At 45.8% G+C, this 16160-nt stretch overlaps 1 long non-coding RNA gene across 1 annotated transcript in view; it reads right to left on the bottom strand.

The window, feature by feature from the left end:
- Positions 1 to 5256: 5256 nt before the first annotated feature.
- The window catches only part of LOC121004608, an 18788-nt gene continuing 7884 nt past the window's right edge, over positions 5257 to 16160 (bottom strand). Inside the window, exon 3 of the long non-coding RNA XR_005779795.1 lies at positions 5257 to 5385. This is a non-coding gene — a long non-coding RNA (uncharacterized LOC121004608). The remainder of the gene's footprint in view (positions 5386 to 16160) is intronic.

Below are 16160 nucleotides of genomic sequence, written 5' to 3'. Positions count from 1 at the left end.
AAATTTAGCTAGGGAGATCAGAAGGGGAGCATATATCTAGAAGACTTGCACATACCCCATGTTTTTTCATATTTCTTTGTATTACAGTTTGTGTTATTGGATGCAGAGGCCATGATTTGTTCATATAGACAAGTTTTGTTAACCCTTTGTGTGACATCAAGTATAGTGGGCGGGTATGGAGATTTCCATTTTGAGGTGATAGCCAACTTGGCTGAGAGGAGGATATGACAAACTATACCCCTGAGTGAACTAGGTATATCCATGATATCTATCATCAATAATGCTAAGGAAGGGGAGGGGGAGCACAGGGTTGACTGTGTTTGAGAGCTGAGAGATTAGGGAAAAAACTTCAACCCAAAAAGGCCTTACTATTGGGCAGTCCCATAGAATATGGAATAACGTGCCTTTATTACCACAGTTCCTCCAGCATCCTGGGGAGACTGACGGATAAATAGTGTGTAGCCTTTCAGGGGTGAAATACCACCTTAAGGCGGTCTTCACAAATGATTCATATTGTGTTACACATTTTATGTTTTTTGAGATATATTTAAACGCTGATTTCCATTGTAGAGGAGAGAATTCAGATTTAAATCTTTTTCCCACAATATCAACGGTGCAGATTTATTGAAGTTGTCTTTATTACTGAGCTGGGAGTATAAAGGGCGAAGGGTTTTTGAGATTTGGGTAGGTATTGACCATATCTCTAGTAACCGTCTGTTGATGGATGGTAAAGTGGGGTTTTCAGTTAGGAAGTGCCTGATTCTAAGGTATTTGTAAAATTCTGTGTTGGGAACCTTATATATGCTGTGTAGACATTCGAAGGAATTCAGGCTATCAGTCTGATAAAGTTGGGGGATTTCTGTCAGGCCATATCTTCTCCATGCTCCTACACCCAAATCAGGGATAAGATGGTCAAGGACCGCTAATGGGGTTGGATTCGTATTGGAAAGAACCTCTTTGCCAGTGAGGGTATGATATTTTATCCAGCAGCTTAGGGCATTGGAGACGAGGAAGGACAATTTAGGACTAATAAACTTTTCGGATAACGAGGCTATAAGTACGGCTTTAAGGTTACCCCCTATCACCTCTGTGGAGTCAATGTGAGTCCATTGTTTGGAGAAGTCTAACTTCCACCAACTCTCTAGGGGACCTATTTGTGACGCTAAATAGTAGTCATAGATATTTGGTAGGCTAATGCCTCCCATTTGTTTCCTGGTGTGTAGGATTTTGGATGCAATTCTAGGCTTTTTGCCATGCCACAGAAAGGCGTTTAGTACCTTATTGCATTGCGAGAAGTATGATATAGGGAGTTTGATGGGTAGGACCCTAAATAGATAAAGGAGTTTGGGTAATGCGAACATTTGAAAAGTGGCCAGTCTACCAATCCAAGACACTTCAAATTTATCATACTGGTCAAGGTCTTTTTTAATGCTAGATAGCAAGGAGGGGTAGTTAGCTAGAAAAAGGACTATGGGTTGAGGAGGTAAGGTTGATACCTAGATACTGAATTTGGTTAGGTTGCCAATCTAAAGTGAATTTTTCTTGAAGATGTTGGACTGTTTGGGGGGACAAGTTAATGGGTAGGGCTTGGGATTTGGAAGAGTTTAGCTTGTAGTAAGATAGTTGGCCGAAGTGAGTGATAATGTCTAGGGCTGAGGACAGGGAGGATGTAGGGTCTGTAAGCGTGAGTATTACATCATCAGCGTACAAACTCAGTTTATGATTGCGGTCTGCTATCTGTACGCCTGATACTCTCTTCTCCATTCTTAGGGCTTGGGCAAGGGGTTCAATGGATAAAATGAACATTAGGGGAGAGAAGGGGCATCCCTGTCTGGTTCCATAGGAAATGGAAAATGATTTAGACAGAGACCCATTTACCCAGACTCTAGCAGATGGGTCTTTATACAGGGATTGGATAGAGGCAAGGATAGGACCCTCTATCCCCATTTTGGACAAAACCGCAAAAGAAAAGACCAGCAAATGCGGTCGAACGCTTTTTCCGCGACGAGCGTGACAAAAGCGCCAGGGTCTTGCTTTTTTGGATATGGGAGAGAAGATTCAGTACTCTTCTAGAGTTTTCCTGTATTTGGCGGCCTTTGACAAAAACCAACCTGGTCGGAGTTCACTAATAGAGGAATGAGGGGGGCCAATCTGGATGACAGGATTCTGGCAAAAAATTTTTATATCTGTGTTAAGGAGGGATATGGGGCGGAAAATTTTTAGGATCATCAGTTGGTTTGTTAGGTTTTGGTATAGTCACTATTAACGCTTCGAGCATCTCTTTGGGGAAGGATCCCAGTTCTCTGCCAGATTGAAAGGAGAGCAACATGTGTCTGGAGAGCTGATCAGAAAAGGCTTTATAATAGGAGTTTGATAGGCCGTTCTGGGCCTGGGGATTTGTGTGGGGGGAGTTTTTTAATAATGGTAAAAGTTCTTCTGTGGTCATGGGGGCATCGAGAGTTTGTAATTGGGCAGAGTAGTCAGTTGTGTTAGGCCTAACTTATCTAAAAAAGGCATCAATGAGATCTGCTTTTGGTGGTGAGACTCGTTCTTGGGGGGCTAAATTATAAAGGGAAGCATAAAAGTCTCCAAAAGCATTGCTATTCCCACTGGGGATAGTTTTTTCTTCCCAGAGAAGGGTCTAGTAGATAGGGAATTTTAGCTTTAGCCGCTCATTGGTGAAACAAGTGATGTACCTGCATTGAAAAGCCTCCGAAAAACACTGTATGGCCCTACAGAAGAAAATCTCTACAGTAAAGGATTAACTATTCTTATCGTCGAAAGCTTGCACCAAAGAAAATTGCGGAACAGAGTGGCAACTCCAGCGATCTTTGGAACTCCCGTGAAAATTCAAACCAGCTTGCTGTATGGAGCGACTGAATAAGCCGGCAAATATTTAAAGCTCCATTGAAGCAATAGGGAGACAGCAGACGCTAGACGGTAAGCCAAACATCGATTTAAAGTTTTCTTCAATCCAAAGCTCATATCAAGCTTAAAAGGATATGCTATAAGAAGACTTTTCATATTATCAGATTCCTGTGGACACTTTATGAACATATTGCGCTCCCAGTGAATACACCTACAACATTTTCAGTGACATTCAGTTTCCCAAATTGGGTTAGAGCGCTAGAAGATAATGCCCCCTCTTTCCCAAATAACAGCATATACTTGAAGTTTTTTGGTGTGATATATATTATTGAATTTATCGACACTATTGAGTCATATGAATATAGTGTTGATCATATCTACCACAATATATGTGACTGTAATGTTGTATATTATTGCTACATTGTTCTTATAAATTTTATTACTTGTATTTTATGGGGATTTAATAAATATTTTCTGCATATGTCAATCTGGTTGCCAAGTGTATGAGTGCTCGCTCATTTTCCTATTACTACATTGCCTTTAAGAGAGGGGTGGGGTGATTCCCTCTATATTAGCTTGCAGCACCATACCTTAACTACTTGCTAGTGAGCCACCACAACCTACCACTATATTTTGTATAATCAACATTATTAATAGAGCAAACTAAAATTATATATCTGCCATTAGGATCTAGCACTGAAGACTTCAAAGAAAAAGCCACTGAATGGCTTATGGCCACTAGAACTCCCCTTTGTTTTTTGCAGAAGTGTGACTGGTAAATGTGGGGGAACTTAGGGTGGTGTATCCTGTGGCCATCCGATTGGAGCAGATGGGTTTCTGTGGCACAGAAAATGTCGCATTTCAGCTCACGGATTTCCTTCCACAACATGGATCTTTTAAAAGGGCTATTCAAGCCTTTTACGTTTAAAGCTGCGACTTTTAGTACCATGCTGCAGGAGCAAATGGTAGGTCTGAAAGGCGAATCCTAAATATAGTGAACATGGAAATATGAAACTGATCTAGGTCACTTGAAAAATGATCCTCATCCCTTGACCCCTCGGAGTATCATCTAGTAGTAATTGTAGAGGAATTGTAAAATAACAGCAAAAAAATAGGCTTAGGGAATAAACAGAAAAGAAGGAAAAAACTATCACAGTGGAACGACACGTGATAGCCATCAGGCACCATTGTGTGGGCTTGTGAGGCAGTTCTTGCCTAACTGACCGCCCGAGCCCTAAACAGAATCAGGTAACGATTCAACAAGTTAACCTATTACTGGTCAGCGATGTGGTCTACGCCTGGTCGGGGACCGTCTGCCAATCCATTGTAATGGGTTCTGGGCCTTTTGCTTAAAGGTCAGGAGAATCTTTAATGGAAATGTTCCATCCTTCTAATAATTTTCTTCCCTGAGTCCAGGAAAGCACTGTATGTAGAGTTCCTTGATGCTGGATCAGAACTTTAGTGGGGAAGCCCATCGATAAGGTATGTTGTGATCGCGTAAAGCAGCAGTAAAGGGGGCTAAAGCTCTTCTCTGTTGAAGGGTTGGGGCGGATAAAATCGGCGAAAATTTTGATCCCTTCATGTGGAGCAGGTAGCGGGCCCTTTCTTTCTAGCTGCATTCATCAGTAGTTCCTTTACGTCGAAGAAATGGACCCTAGCTAGAACGTCCTCTAGGAACAGAGTCGAGGAAGATGTTTTGGCCGGGCCACTCTGTGTGCTCTGTCTAGAGTAAGATCTTTATCGCTCATGTTTAATCAGGAGTGACCTCATAAGATCGAGAATATAGGCCTCCAGCTCTTTAGGTGGGTATGTCCTCCGGTATACCCCTAAGCTTGATGTTGTTGCGGCCGGGACCTGTCTTCTAGTCCACCACCTTGTTTTTGAGTCTCTCGACTTCAGCTGTAAGCTCTTCGTGGGCATCTACAAGCTGGTTATGCTGATGCGGCGGAACGTCCCCCATTTTAGACTCTACATGAGTAATCCGCTTGTCCGCCTCAGTAATGGAGGCGTGCAGGGGAGACAGCAAGGCGTCTATTTCTGTATGCATGGAGCGGCTGAAGGCTACTAAATCTCCTTTATCATGCTGCCGGTCGCAAGATCATCCGTAGTGGGGAAGTCTGCTAGAGACGGAGCGCTCTGATCACTCACCCCCCTGCTGATCCTTGCGTGTCGTCTTGAAGCCGTGGCTTCTGCTTTTGCAGGCGCTCTGGCAGGGAGAGACGTCTGTGCATACCCGGGAGTCAGGAGGACTGCTCCGGTCTGGTAAGCGTGTCTCAGGCCGGGCTGGGGGAGACTCGTCGCTGTGGAGGAGTGGGAGAGGAGGCGTTGAGAGGCTTGCAGGCTTCTCGCTGTACTGGAGAGTCGTTGGAGAGTCTTGCTCTGCAGATCTCGAGGAGCGCGTGGAGGCAGGCGAACCCGCGCCATCTTGGTCCTTTATCCTCTCCACGAAGAAGTCAGCTTCCCTTGCTTCTTAACGGATATTGACCCTCTAACCATCTTGGGTATAAGGAGGGATATCTTATATATGAGTTTTAGGCGGTTAAAACAAATGTCAGACTTGTTGTAGCTTAGCAGTCGCTTGGTAGGGCTCGGAGCTCACAGCTCAAGCGGCCATCTCTCTCGGCTGGCAAAACCACGCCCCCTAAGTTGCTACATTTTTGTTAAGTGCAATGGTAAAGTGCAATTATCATAAACAGTGCATAAAATCACATTGTGGCACCTAAAAGGATAATACACACAATGGGCATGTTATCTTAAACGTTATACAATTTGCAAAAATATTAAATAACATGAAAATCACAAAGAGCTTCAGTGTATCATTTGAGTCTTTTCCTTGGGTGCAAGCTTTTATGTTGCAGTAAAAACATTTTTATAAAATAGTGCAAATTATTAGTGCAAGATGCGGCTCAACAATAACTTGAGTCCTTTTTTTTTTCTGGAAGTGTTTAAAGTTGTAGAATCCTCTGGAAACTGATAAAAGTCCATTGTAATCAAAGAGTTAAAATGTTTAAGAGCACCAGGCTATCAAGTAACCTGAGAAAGGGGATAAACACTGAACTTGGGCATGAGGGGTTAAATGCTGTTGGGGGGAGTACTAACTGAGCATGACCATCAGGATGAGGACTAACCAGGCAACCTGAAACATAAAAACTTTAAAACACACAAGGCCAACAGGTCCTCACCCGTCAGGAATCAGTCCATGACGTGGCTTCCATCATTTTTATTTTGTAGTAGGACACATTTAGAGGAGCGCGTCAATGTCCTCCTCACTACTTGAGCTACTAAAGTGCATAAGAGGGCGCTCCTTCCTCTGGTAGCTCATAGTAGCGGCTGTGGTGGTGCACCACTGTCCTCTAGTGGTGGCTGCTGAGTATGGCTGTGGTTGACAGCCCTAGAGAACGCTGCAGTAACTCGCTGTAATCCGGAATCCCTAGCCGGTACAGAGGGGCTCAGAACCTCTGGCTGAAAGGGCTCAGGAAGGGATGGAGCAGATGCCTGAGGCTGCTTCCATGGCAGGATATATGGCTGTACCTTGGGGTTTGAATGTTAGGACTGAATTGTTAATTTGTCTACCCTCAGGGTTGGTGGTGCGGCCAAATCAGGGATGAGGGGTGCAGGCTCAGGCTGGGGCTGCTCCCTGAATCGCATACGACCATCCGGGGTCTCTTGGAGGCATCTCACCTTGCACGCAGAGCCTGGATCTTCCCGCCAGGTCTCTGGGATGACGGCAGGGGTGAGCGGCTTGTCTAGTAAAGTGACACCAGCAGCGAAAGGGCCCTGCATGGAGCGCATGGGGGTGTACTCCACCTGGTCCCCCCACATACAGGTTATGACAGGCCTGAGGCAGGTAATGCCTTTTTACAGAGCGTGGTTGTCCTGCAAGAAGCAACTCTCCGTTCGACAGAGAACCATAGTACAGTTCCTGTTCTCCTGATTAATTTGGGATCCCCTGGCTGGGGGTCGTCCACCACCTGCTTTACCCATCCTCGACAGCCGACTTGTACTCCCAGGCCGTCTGGGCAAAAGCGGTGATCTCATGGGGCACTTTCAGGGTTCAGGCTCCCTGGCTTGGTGGAAGTTGAACTGGGCCGGCGGGAGTGGAACGCCAGCCACCTCAGCCGCACCAGTAGGTGACATCAGCGGTGCAGGCCTAGGCCTGGTGGCGGTTGCTGGGGTCGCAGGGACGTGGTGCAGGGGCAGATGCGGACCGGGCCGGGCCTCAGGGAGCGCGGCAGCTCCTATATGTGGTTGCGGCAGGGCGGCCGGTTCCGGTGCCTCCTGGTTGTCATCACGGACTTCAGGTGCCGTCTGTGGTGCAGGCTCATCCATGGCTGGCGCGGCGACGTCAGCGGCGTTCTCCGCAGGAGCAGGTTCGACGTCAGCGCCCATCTTGACTAGTGTGTCGTCTTCCGCACTGGCACTTGGCTGGCAGAGGGATATACGGTCTCCGGGAACTCGATTAAGTCCTGTTCCTTTTCTGCAGGGACCGGGATGTCGACAGCGGCCTTCTCCGGAACTCGGGAATGCTGGCCAAGGTAAGCGGCACAGGCTCTTTGGCCACGGAGGGATCCACTGCCTCCGGGCTGGTACCAAAGATAGATGGACTGCGTCTCTTTAACAGCTGGGAGACCTGGATCTCCTCGTATACTTGCTCTCCGCCAATGGACATTTGGTTCCACTTGGGACGAGGATACTCATCTTCGCTGTCTCCTCGAATAAGCAAACTGCCAGGTATGAGGGTGGAGCCCAGAGGGAGGAGTCTTCATTCTCTCGGCTCACAATAGAAAGTTCACTGGGGGCAGTCTTTAGTTTTCCCGCTTCTAGGGGGCGTATTTGACATCGTCGCGCTCTTGCAGGGGCGTTACTAAGTTTTCCCGCTTCTGGGGAGCGTATTCGGCAAATACGTGCTCTTGAGAGGGCGTTCTTGTCTTTTCCCGCTTCTGGGCATGGAGAAGAAGCGCCATTTTACGAATATGGCGAATTAACCCTTAGGCTGCTGGAGCGCACGTTTAGCGCTTTCTGGCATAGCAATACAGCATAAAGTCACTTTTCAGGGTTTTTGCACAAGCTGCAGCTCTTACAATACTGTGTAACATGCGATGGGATCCGTTTTAACACAGAATTGGATCTGTTTCTGTTGGACAGGAATAGGCACACAATTCAATCCGATCCTGTTGTCAGGGATAGGCACACAATTCGGTCCGATCCTGTTGGCACACAGCTCGATCCTGTTTCGTGACGCCACTTAAATGCTGGCCCTAAGACCCCTATGTGCCTGTCCTGTGTCACGCAAATCCCTACACTAATAGTGTACCTGTGTGTGGTACTTGTGGAAACACTCCCCTATGCATAGGGCAGGCTGGTCAGGACAGTCAGGACAAAAAACGGTGGTGTCACGCCTTATTCCAGCCCTGCTACAGACATGACATCTTTTTCTTGGGGAACGGTGAGTTGGGGGTACCAGGATAGACACTCGGGAAGTGTCTGGCATGTAGCCGGCTCACCTACATCAGGGGACTTGGGGCACGGACCCTCCTGGATACAGGAGTTCCGAAATGATCTCTTCTGGAATTTAGGAAGTATCCTGTTCTCCCACCCTTACTGTAGAGAACAAAACTATTATAGACAGCCAATTGAATTAAATAAACAGACACCTTCTTATACCAGCGTCTGGTGCGGCGGGACACTAAATAGGGAGCCAACATCTGGTCATTGAAGTCCACCCCTCCCATGTGAAGGTTATAGTCGTGGACAGAGAGGGGTTTCTCAATGACTCCAGTTGCCCTTTCAATTTCTACTGTCGTGTCTGCGTGAATGGTGGACAGAAGGTAACGTCCCTCTTGTCCCTCCACTTCACCGCGAGCAGTTCTTGGTCACACAAGGGCAGCCCTCTCCCCCCGTGCAAGTCGGATATTAAGGAGCCGTTGGGGGAAGCCCCGGCGACTAGGTTGCGCGGTGCCACAGCATTGAATTCCGACTAGATGTAAGTGCCGAAAGAGGGCCACACTTGTGTAAAACTGTCCACGTATAAGTGGTACCCCTTGTGGAGTAAGGGTGACATCAAGTCCCAGACAATCTTGCCACTGCTCGCCAGGTGGTCAAGGCATCCGATCGGCTCCAGTTTTGAGTCTTTTTCCCTCAATAGACCCTAAAAACTATATGTATAGCCTGTGGCCCTTTCACAGAGCTTATACAGTTTGACCCCATACCGGGCGCGCTTGCTGGGGATGTACTGTTTGATGCCAAGGCGCCCGGTAAAATGTACTAGGGAACTCATCTATGCAGATGTTCTGATTGGGAGTATACACATCTGCAAATCTGGATGACAAATGGTCTATGAGGGGCCGAATTTTGTGGAGGCAGTCATAAGCAGGGTGGCCTCTTGGATGACAGGTTTTTATTGTTAGCGAAATGCCTAAAGCGCATGATGACCTCAAACGTGCCCTGGACCATTGCAGCAGAGAACATGGGCATGTAATGTATTGGGTCTTTAGACCAATAGGACCGCAATACATTTTTTTTAGTTAGACCCATGCTGAGGATAAGGCCCCAAAAATATTTTAAATTCGGAACTGTGACTGGTTTCCACCGGTAAGGCTGGGCATAGAAGCTTTCCGGATTGGCGGTTATATACTGTGTGGCATAGCGGTTGGTTTCTGCCACATCAAAGTCATAGAGTTCCGCGGTGAAGAACAGCTCAAAAAACTCTAGGGCCGATCCTAAATGAGCTGTCTCCATGCGAACTCCAGACTGGGTGGTGAAAGGGGGCAATACGGGTGCGGCGAAGCAGGGTATTGCCAATTAGGTTTGCCAGCACCTCTGGGATACTAAGGGCTCTACTGGCCTGTGAACGTGGTGGCTGCGACGGGGGGAGTTAATGCACGTGCCACCGTACCAGCTTGAACTGCCCTTCTGGTGCTCGCCACTTCACCAGGGAATACGGCAGTGCTGGTAGAAGGTCCAGGATGTGTTGCGCTGCTGGTGTATGCCGCACCATAAAAAGATCAGCGCTAGCACCACTCTGCTGCAAATGAGGCTCATCATGTGGGGTAGGCAGAACACTGACAAGGGGTCGGGTACGCTGACCATAGCAGGGACCTCAACCTCGTCATCATCACTAGCGGTTAGAGTGCCACCTGCTGTCTACAGGTTCATATTCTGAACCACTGGAATTCAGCGGGTGAGGCGTCCCAGCGCTTTCATCCATCAGGGCCCAGAATCCTGTAGGCCTCTTCAGTGGAATACCTCTTGTTGACATTTTGGACTAACTAAATTTAGGGGGTATTCCTCTGAGACTACCCAGGAAAAGAGCAAACCTGCCTAGTAAAAAGGAGTGCTTGCGAAGTAAAGCTGCGATCGCTAATGAAGATCAAAAAGCTCAAAAGTGATCTTTATAGCGGCACAGCGATTTTACGGTGGTTTTTGCAGTGATCATAAAAAAAATATTTCTGTCACTGCGGTGGGGCGGACGGAACGCAAGTGTGCGCACAAGATCAGGCCTGATCGGGCGAACACTGCTTTTTTTGTAGAGCCTAAGGTGACCCTAATGTACTTATATAGATCTGATTGCGATCAGTCTTGATCACTTACAGATACTATACAGTACTAGTGCTGATTAGCGACAGCGATGACGCTAATCAGCGACTGCGGTGCGGTGGGCTGGGCGGCTAACTACCTAACAAGTAGCTAACTACCTGGTGGTGATGAGGGACCCTTACGGGGGGTGATCAATGACAGGGGGGTGACAGGGGGTGATCAGGGAGTCTATATGGGTGATCAGGGGTTAATAAGGGGTTAATAAGTGAGAGGGGGTATGTGTAGTGTATGTGTGGTGATTGGTGCTACTTACAGAGCTGCTGTGTCCTCTGGTGGTCGATCCAAGCAAAAGGGACCACCAGAGGACCAGGTAGCAGGTATATCAGACGCTATTTACAAATAGCGTCTGACATACCCATTTCATTGGATCTTTTAAAATCTACAGCCTGCCAGCCAATGATCGTTGCCGGCAGGCTGTAGTTGAACTTGTGAACTGTGCGATCCTGTGAACGCGCTCTCCTGTGAGCGCCTGTTCACATGAAATCTCGAGTCTCACGAGATGACGCCTATTGGCATCATCGAGACCTGAGAGCACCACCGTCCTGACGCCGATCGGCGTTAGTGTGACCGGAGGTGGTTAAAGTGTGACCCTTACTCATGTAATGAGATTGGTATGTTACCGCTACTATGGTATCTTATATAGATTAGCCTTGCCTTATATGTAAATAACACCAATCAAAAAGACCACTCCTATTATTGCTGCCACCTGCTGCACGAGTATCCCCCTGTGACCGGCTCTCCCAGGTTCACCATATCTGCATTACTCCCCTAGCAGAAGTGATTAGAACTAGAAAAATGGTGCACCAACACGCCGGGAGTAGCTAGGGAAACAGGCCAAATACCACAGAGGAATTGAGGCTGGAGCTAAGGCCTCTTTTACATGGGCGTTGCGGGAAAAGATGCGGGTGCCTTGAAGGAAAATGCACAATTTTTCAGCGCGAGTTCAAAGCCTTTTAAAGCATTTTGCACGCGCGTGAGAAAAATCTGCATTTTTGATACCCGAATCTGGACTTCTTCACAGAAGTTCAGATTTCGGTTAGGTGTTGTGTAGATTTTATTATTTTCCCTTATAACATGGTTATAAGGGAAAATAATAGCATTCTTAATACAGAATGCTAAGTAAATTAGGGATGGAGGGGTTAAAAAAATAAAATTTTTAATTAAACTCACCTCATCCACTTGTTCGCGCAGCCCGGCTCATCTTCTTTCTTCTTCTTTGAGGACCTGGGAGGAAAAGGACCTTTGGTGACGTCACTGCGCTCATCACACGGTCCATCACCATGGTGATGGACCATGTGATGAACACAGTGACGTCTCCAAAAGTCCTTTTCCTCCCAGGTCCTCAAAGAATAAGAAAGAAGAAAATCTGGGCTGCGCGAATAAGAGGATGAGGTGAGTTTAATTTAAAAAAAAATTTTTTTAACCCCTCCATACCTAATTTACTTTCTGTATTAAGAATGCTATTATTTTCCCTTATAACCATGTTATAAGGCAAAATAATAAAGATCGGGTCCCCATCCCGATCGTCAGCTAGCAACTATGTGTGAAAATCACACCGTATCCGCACTTGCTTGCGGATGCTTGCGATTTTCACGCAGCCCTATTCACTTCTATGGGGCCTGCTTTGCGTGAAAAACGCACAATATAGAGCATGCTGCGATTTTCATGCAACGCACAAGTAATGCGTGAAAATCACCGCTCATGTGCACAGCCCCATTGGAGTGAATGGATCCGGATTCAGTGCGGGTGCAATGCGTTCACCTCACGCATTAAACCCGCAGGGAATTCTCGCCCGTGTGAAAGGGGCCTAAGGGGTAGAGAGAATCTACCTAGTCCTTGCATCCTGCAAGCAGCTAAGGCCTGTATAAGAGATAGGCCTATAATAAAGACCAGCCTACAGCCTGTAAGCAGTGCTTTGTGCAATATTGTGTGTCACGTGAAAGGGCGTAGCCTGGCTGAGAACAGTGTGTGCAGTGGTTATGGCGGCAGAGATACCAAAACCTGGGAGCACCTATTACAGACAGTGCAGGTACTGTACCACTTTACTATAATGGAGTCCCCTATAGTCCCTGATCCTGCAGCAACTGCTGCCATGTGTTTAGGAGAAGATACACTTTATTATAATGGAGTCCCCTATACTTCATGGTCCTGCAGCAATTGCTGCAATGTGTTTAGGAGATAATACACTTTATTATAATGAAGTCCTCCAAAGTTCCTGGTCCTTCAACTGCTGTCGCCATGTGTTTAGATGATACACTTTATTATAATGGAGCCCCCTATAGTTCGTGGTCCTGTAGCAGCTGCCGCCATGTGTTTAGGAGATGGTACACTTTATTATAATGAAGTCCTCTAAAGCAGTGGTCCCCAACTCCAGTCCTCAGGGCCCACCTGCCGGTCATGTTTTCAGGATTTCCTTAGTATTGGGCAGCTGATATAATTAGTGTCCATCTATCAGGATTTACCAGAGGTATTCATTCTATGGGATACTCCTAAATCCTGACCGACAAGTGGGCCCTGAGGACTGGAGTTGGAGAACCCCTGGACAAAAGTTCCTGGTCCTCAACTGCTGTCGCCATGTGTTTAGGAGATGATCCACTGTAATTATAATAGAGCCCCTATAGTTTGTGGTCCTGTAGAAGCTGCCGCCATGTGTTTATGAACAGAATACATTTTTATTGAATAAATTCCGTGTAGTTCCTGGTCCTGTAGGCTGCCGCCACCATGTGTTTAGGAGAAGATACCACTTATTATAAATGGAGTCCCATATACTTCATGGTTCTGCAGCTGCCACCATGTGTTAGAAGATAATGTACATTATTGTAATGAATTCCATGTAGTTTCCTGGTTACTGCAGCAGCCTGCCGCCATGTGTTTAGGAGATGATGTGCTTTATTATAATGGAGTCTTCTATAGCTCTATGGTCCTGTAGCAGTGCCGCCATGTGTTTAGGAGATGATGTGCTTTATTATTTACTGGATTAGCAGCTATGACTAGTACTAAAACACTGAGCGGCAACAATCAGCCTCATCGTGGTCATTGTGTAAGGACAAATCCAGATTAAAAAAAACAAACACCACAATATATCTTTTTTATTTTTTTTTTTTATTGGAATAGCAATAAGCAACATTGTAATAAAATATTACTGGCCCTTTAATAAAATAAACAGGGATCACAGTGACTCTCAGGCCAGGACCGGTGGAGACCACAGAACTTGCTGCGGTCATTCAGACCAGTCCACCACTGCCCTGAGATGAGAGCCACCGGATCCAAAGATCCAGAGGAAGGCGAACAAACCCCCCGGAGATTTCTACCTCAGGGGGGAAAAAAATTCCTTCCTGACCCCAGATGTGGCGATCGGATAATTCCCTGGATTACATCTGTCCTGCTGCATATTGCTGTATATATGTATGTAATATAAAGTTCCGGAGAGCTGACCCTGGAAAGAAAGAGACAACCTGCTCCTCAGAGCTTACAATCTTATATACAGTACATGCCCTGATCCTAAGAGCTTACAGTCTAATATGCAATACAAGGTCTGCTCCTAAGAGCTTACAATCTAATATACAACACATGTCCTGCTCCTCGGATCTTACAGTCTAATACAACAATAGACATCCTGCTCCTCAGAGCTTACAATCTTATATACAGTACATGTCCTGCTCCTCAGAGCTTACAATCTAATATACAGTACATGCCCTGTTCCCCAGAGCTTACATTCTTACAGACCTGAGTGAAGAGCTAGTTCTCTGGGCTTGTTCTCTTCAAATGCTTCACACTGGATGTGGATGTGTCCTCTTCAATCTGAAATGAACCAAGATGATTCTGCGCCATTAAACCTGCATGTCATGTGGTGTCTATGATGTCATGTGTCTTCTGACATCATCATAGCTGACAGTCAGACAATATTTCAGCCAACAGCTATTCCCCCTGACACCCCCATAGGCATAAGAAATTGGTCATGTTAAATTCCAACCTACCCAAGCCTTCTCTTCCTCAACATTTGTCATAAGGGGAGGGTTGCGGCACCCCATACACATAAAAAAATCTGCCTATCCCACCAAAGTCAGCAGATTCACCTCAGATGACAATAATCTAACGTTTATGGCCCCCTAAGACTCTAAAAAAGACCACAAACAAGTTCCCATAATATAGATTTACAGAATGATAATGATACAACGGAGATCTGCGCCATTAAACCTGCATGAACATGATCAACGTCACAGATCTGTAGAAGGAACAATTCCAGGAAAATCTTCCTAGGACTGCACCTATATAAAACCACATTACAGTCTGGGACCCCACTCAGCCAGAGTATCGACACACTTCAAAGAGCAGCTCATGCTCCAGATGACCATACGTTTGAAAATGGTCCATTAACATACCACCTGTGTACTGGGGAGACAACAGGGTCCCAGTGGTTGCCAGGGAGTTCTCATAGAGGGGTTGTCCAGGTGCCTTTAGGAGGGATAAAGCATAATGCCCAGATGTGCACATTTTCCATAAAATAAGGTCTGTGAACATTTCTTAAAAATGTCTTCCCTTTAAAGATTTGTCCTGACAGTCACAGCAAGAAATATGTCCCACAGGGTTTGTTGTCGAGATTTCTAGGGGGTGGGGGGATAAATGGTAGAGCCGAAGACTTACTTTTACCAGAGCGTTGAATTTTCTGACCTAGCCCAGTTTCTTAACAGCCTGGCCAAGGAAAAGTGGCATGTTGGCGCATCTCCTGGCACTCAGCACCCAGTACACATGCCCCAGTTGCAGCCCCCTACTTACACCTTTGTTAATTGTGTGGTATTTCACAACACAGCCTCTAACTACACGCTGTGTGGAGGTCTCAGCATGGAGTGAAGAGCTACATACCTGAACGTGTCCGCTTCAACCTGTCAAGCTCATGTGACACAAAATGGTTCTGGTTTAGAACTTTGGACATTCTGCACCAATTGTGACATCATGCAATGTCTATGATGTCATATGTCTTGTGATATCATCATAACTAACAGTTGTTTTATGCATTGTTTGCAAGAGTTAAACAAAGTATAACATGGTGGGGGGGCTGTGATTATTTTACTCTTATTACAAGACTACAACAGACAATGGGGGAGATTTATAAAACATGGAATAAAGGAAAACAACCTTAGTAGCCCATAGCAACCAATCAGATTCCACTTTTCATTTCCCATAGGAGCTCTAAAAAACAAAAGGTGGAATCTGATTGGTTCCTCTGGGCAACTAAGCCAGTTTTCCTTTATAACAGTTTTGATATTTCTCCCCCAATGCGTATAGGCCATAAAGAAATGGACTCCAAATTATCAAAAGTGATTTAATTAATCAGACAATAAGGGTTAAAAACAATGAAAAGCATGCTGTAAGCACCAAACACTTCCCTACCCCATACCTTTGGTAATAAACCAATAATTGTATGGGCACTGAGAGGTATAAATTCAACAATCACAAAATTATAATAACGGTGTATACCAATACCATAAATATATCATCCCTTTTCATAAACCAATGGCCGCTATATCTAACACAATACAACATATAATAACTAAAAGTACATGCACTAACGGGAATGTGTCATCAGAAAATCACCTATTGTGTAAATCACATTTTTATGTTTAAAATATTTTTAAAGATTTTTTTATGCTATTTTTAACTCCTTAAGGACCAGGCCATTTTTTGCAAATCTGACT

This window comes from Bufo bufo, chromosome 6, assembly GCF_905171765.1.
Source record: "Bufo bufo chromosome 6, aBufBuf1.1, whole genome shotgun sequence".
NCBI lineage: Eukaryota > Metazoa > Chordata > Amphibia > Anura > Bufonidae > Bufo > Bufo bufo.
This window is presented reverse-complemented; position numbering and strand designations above follow the sequence as displayed.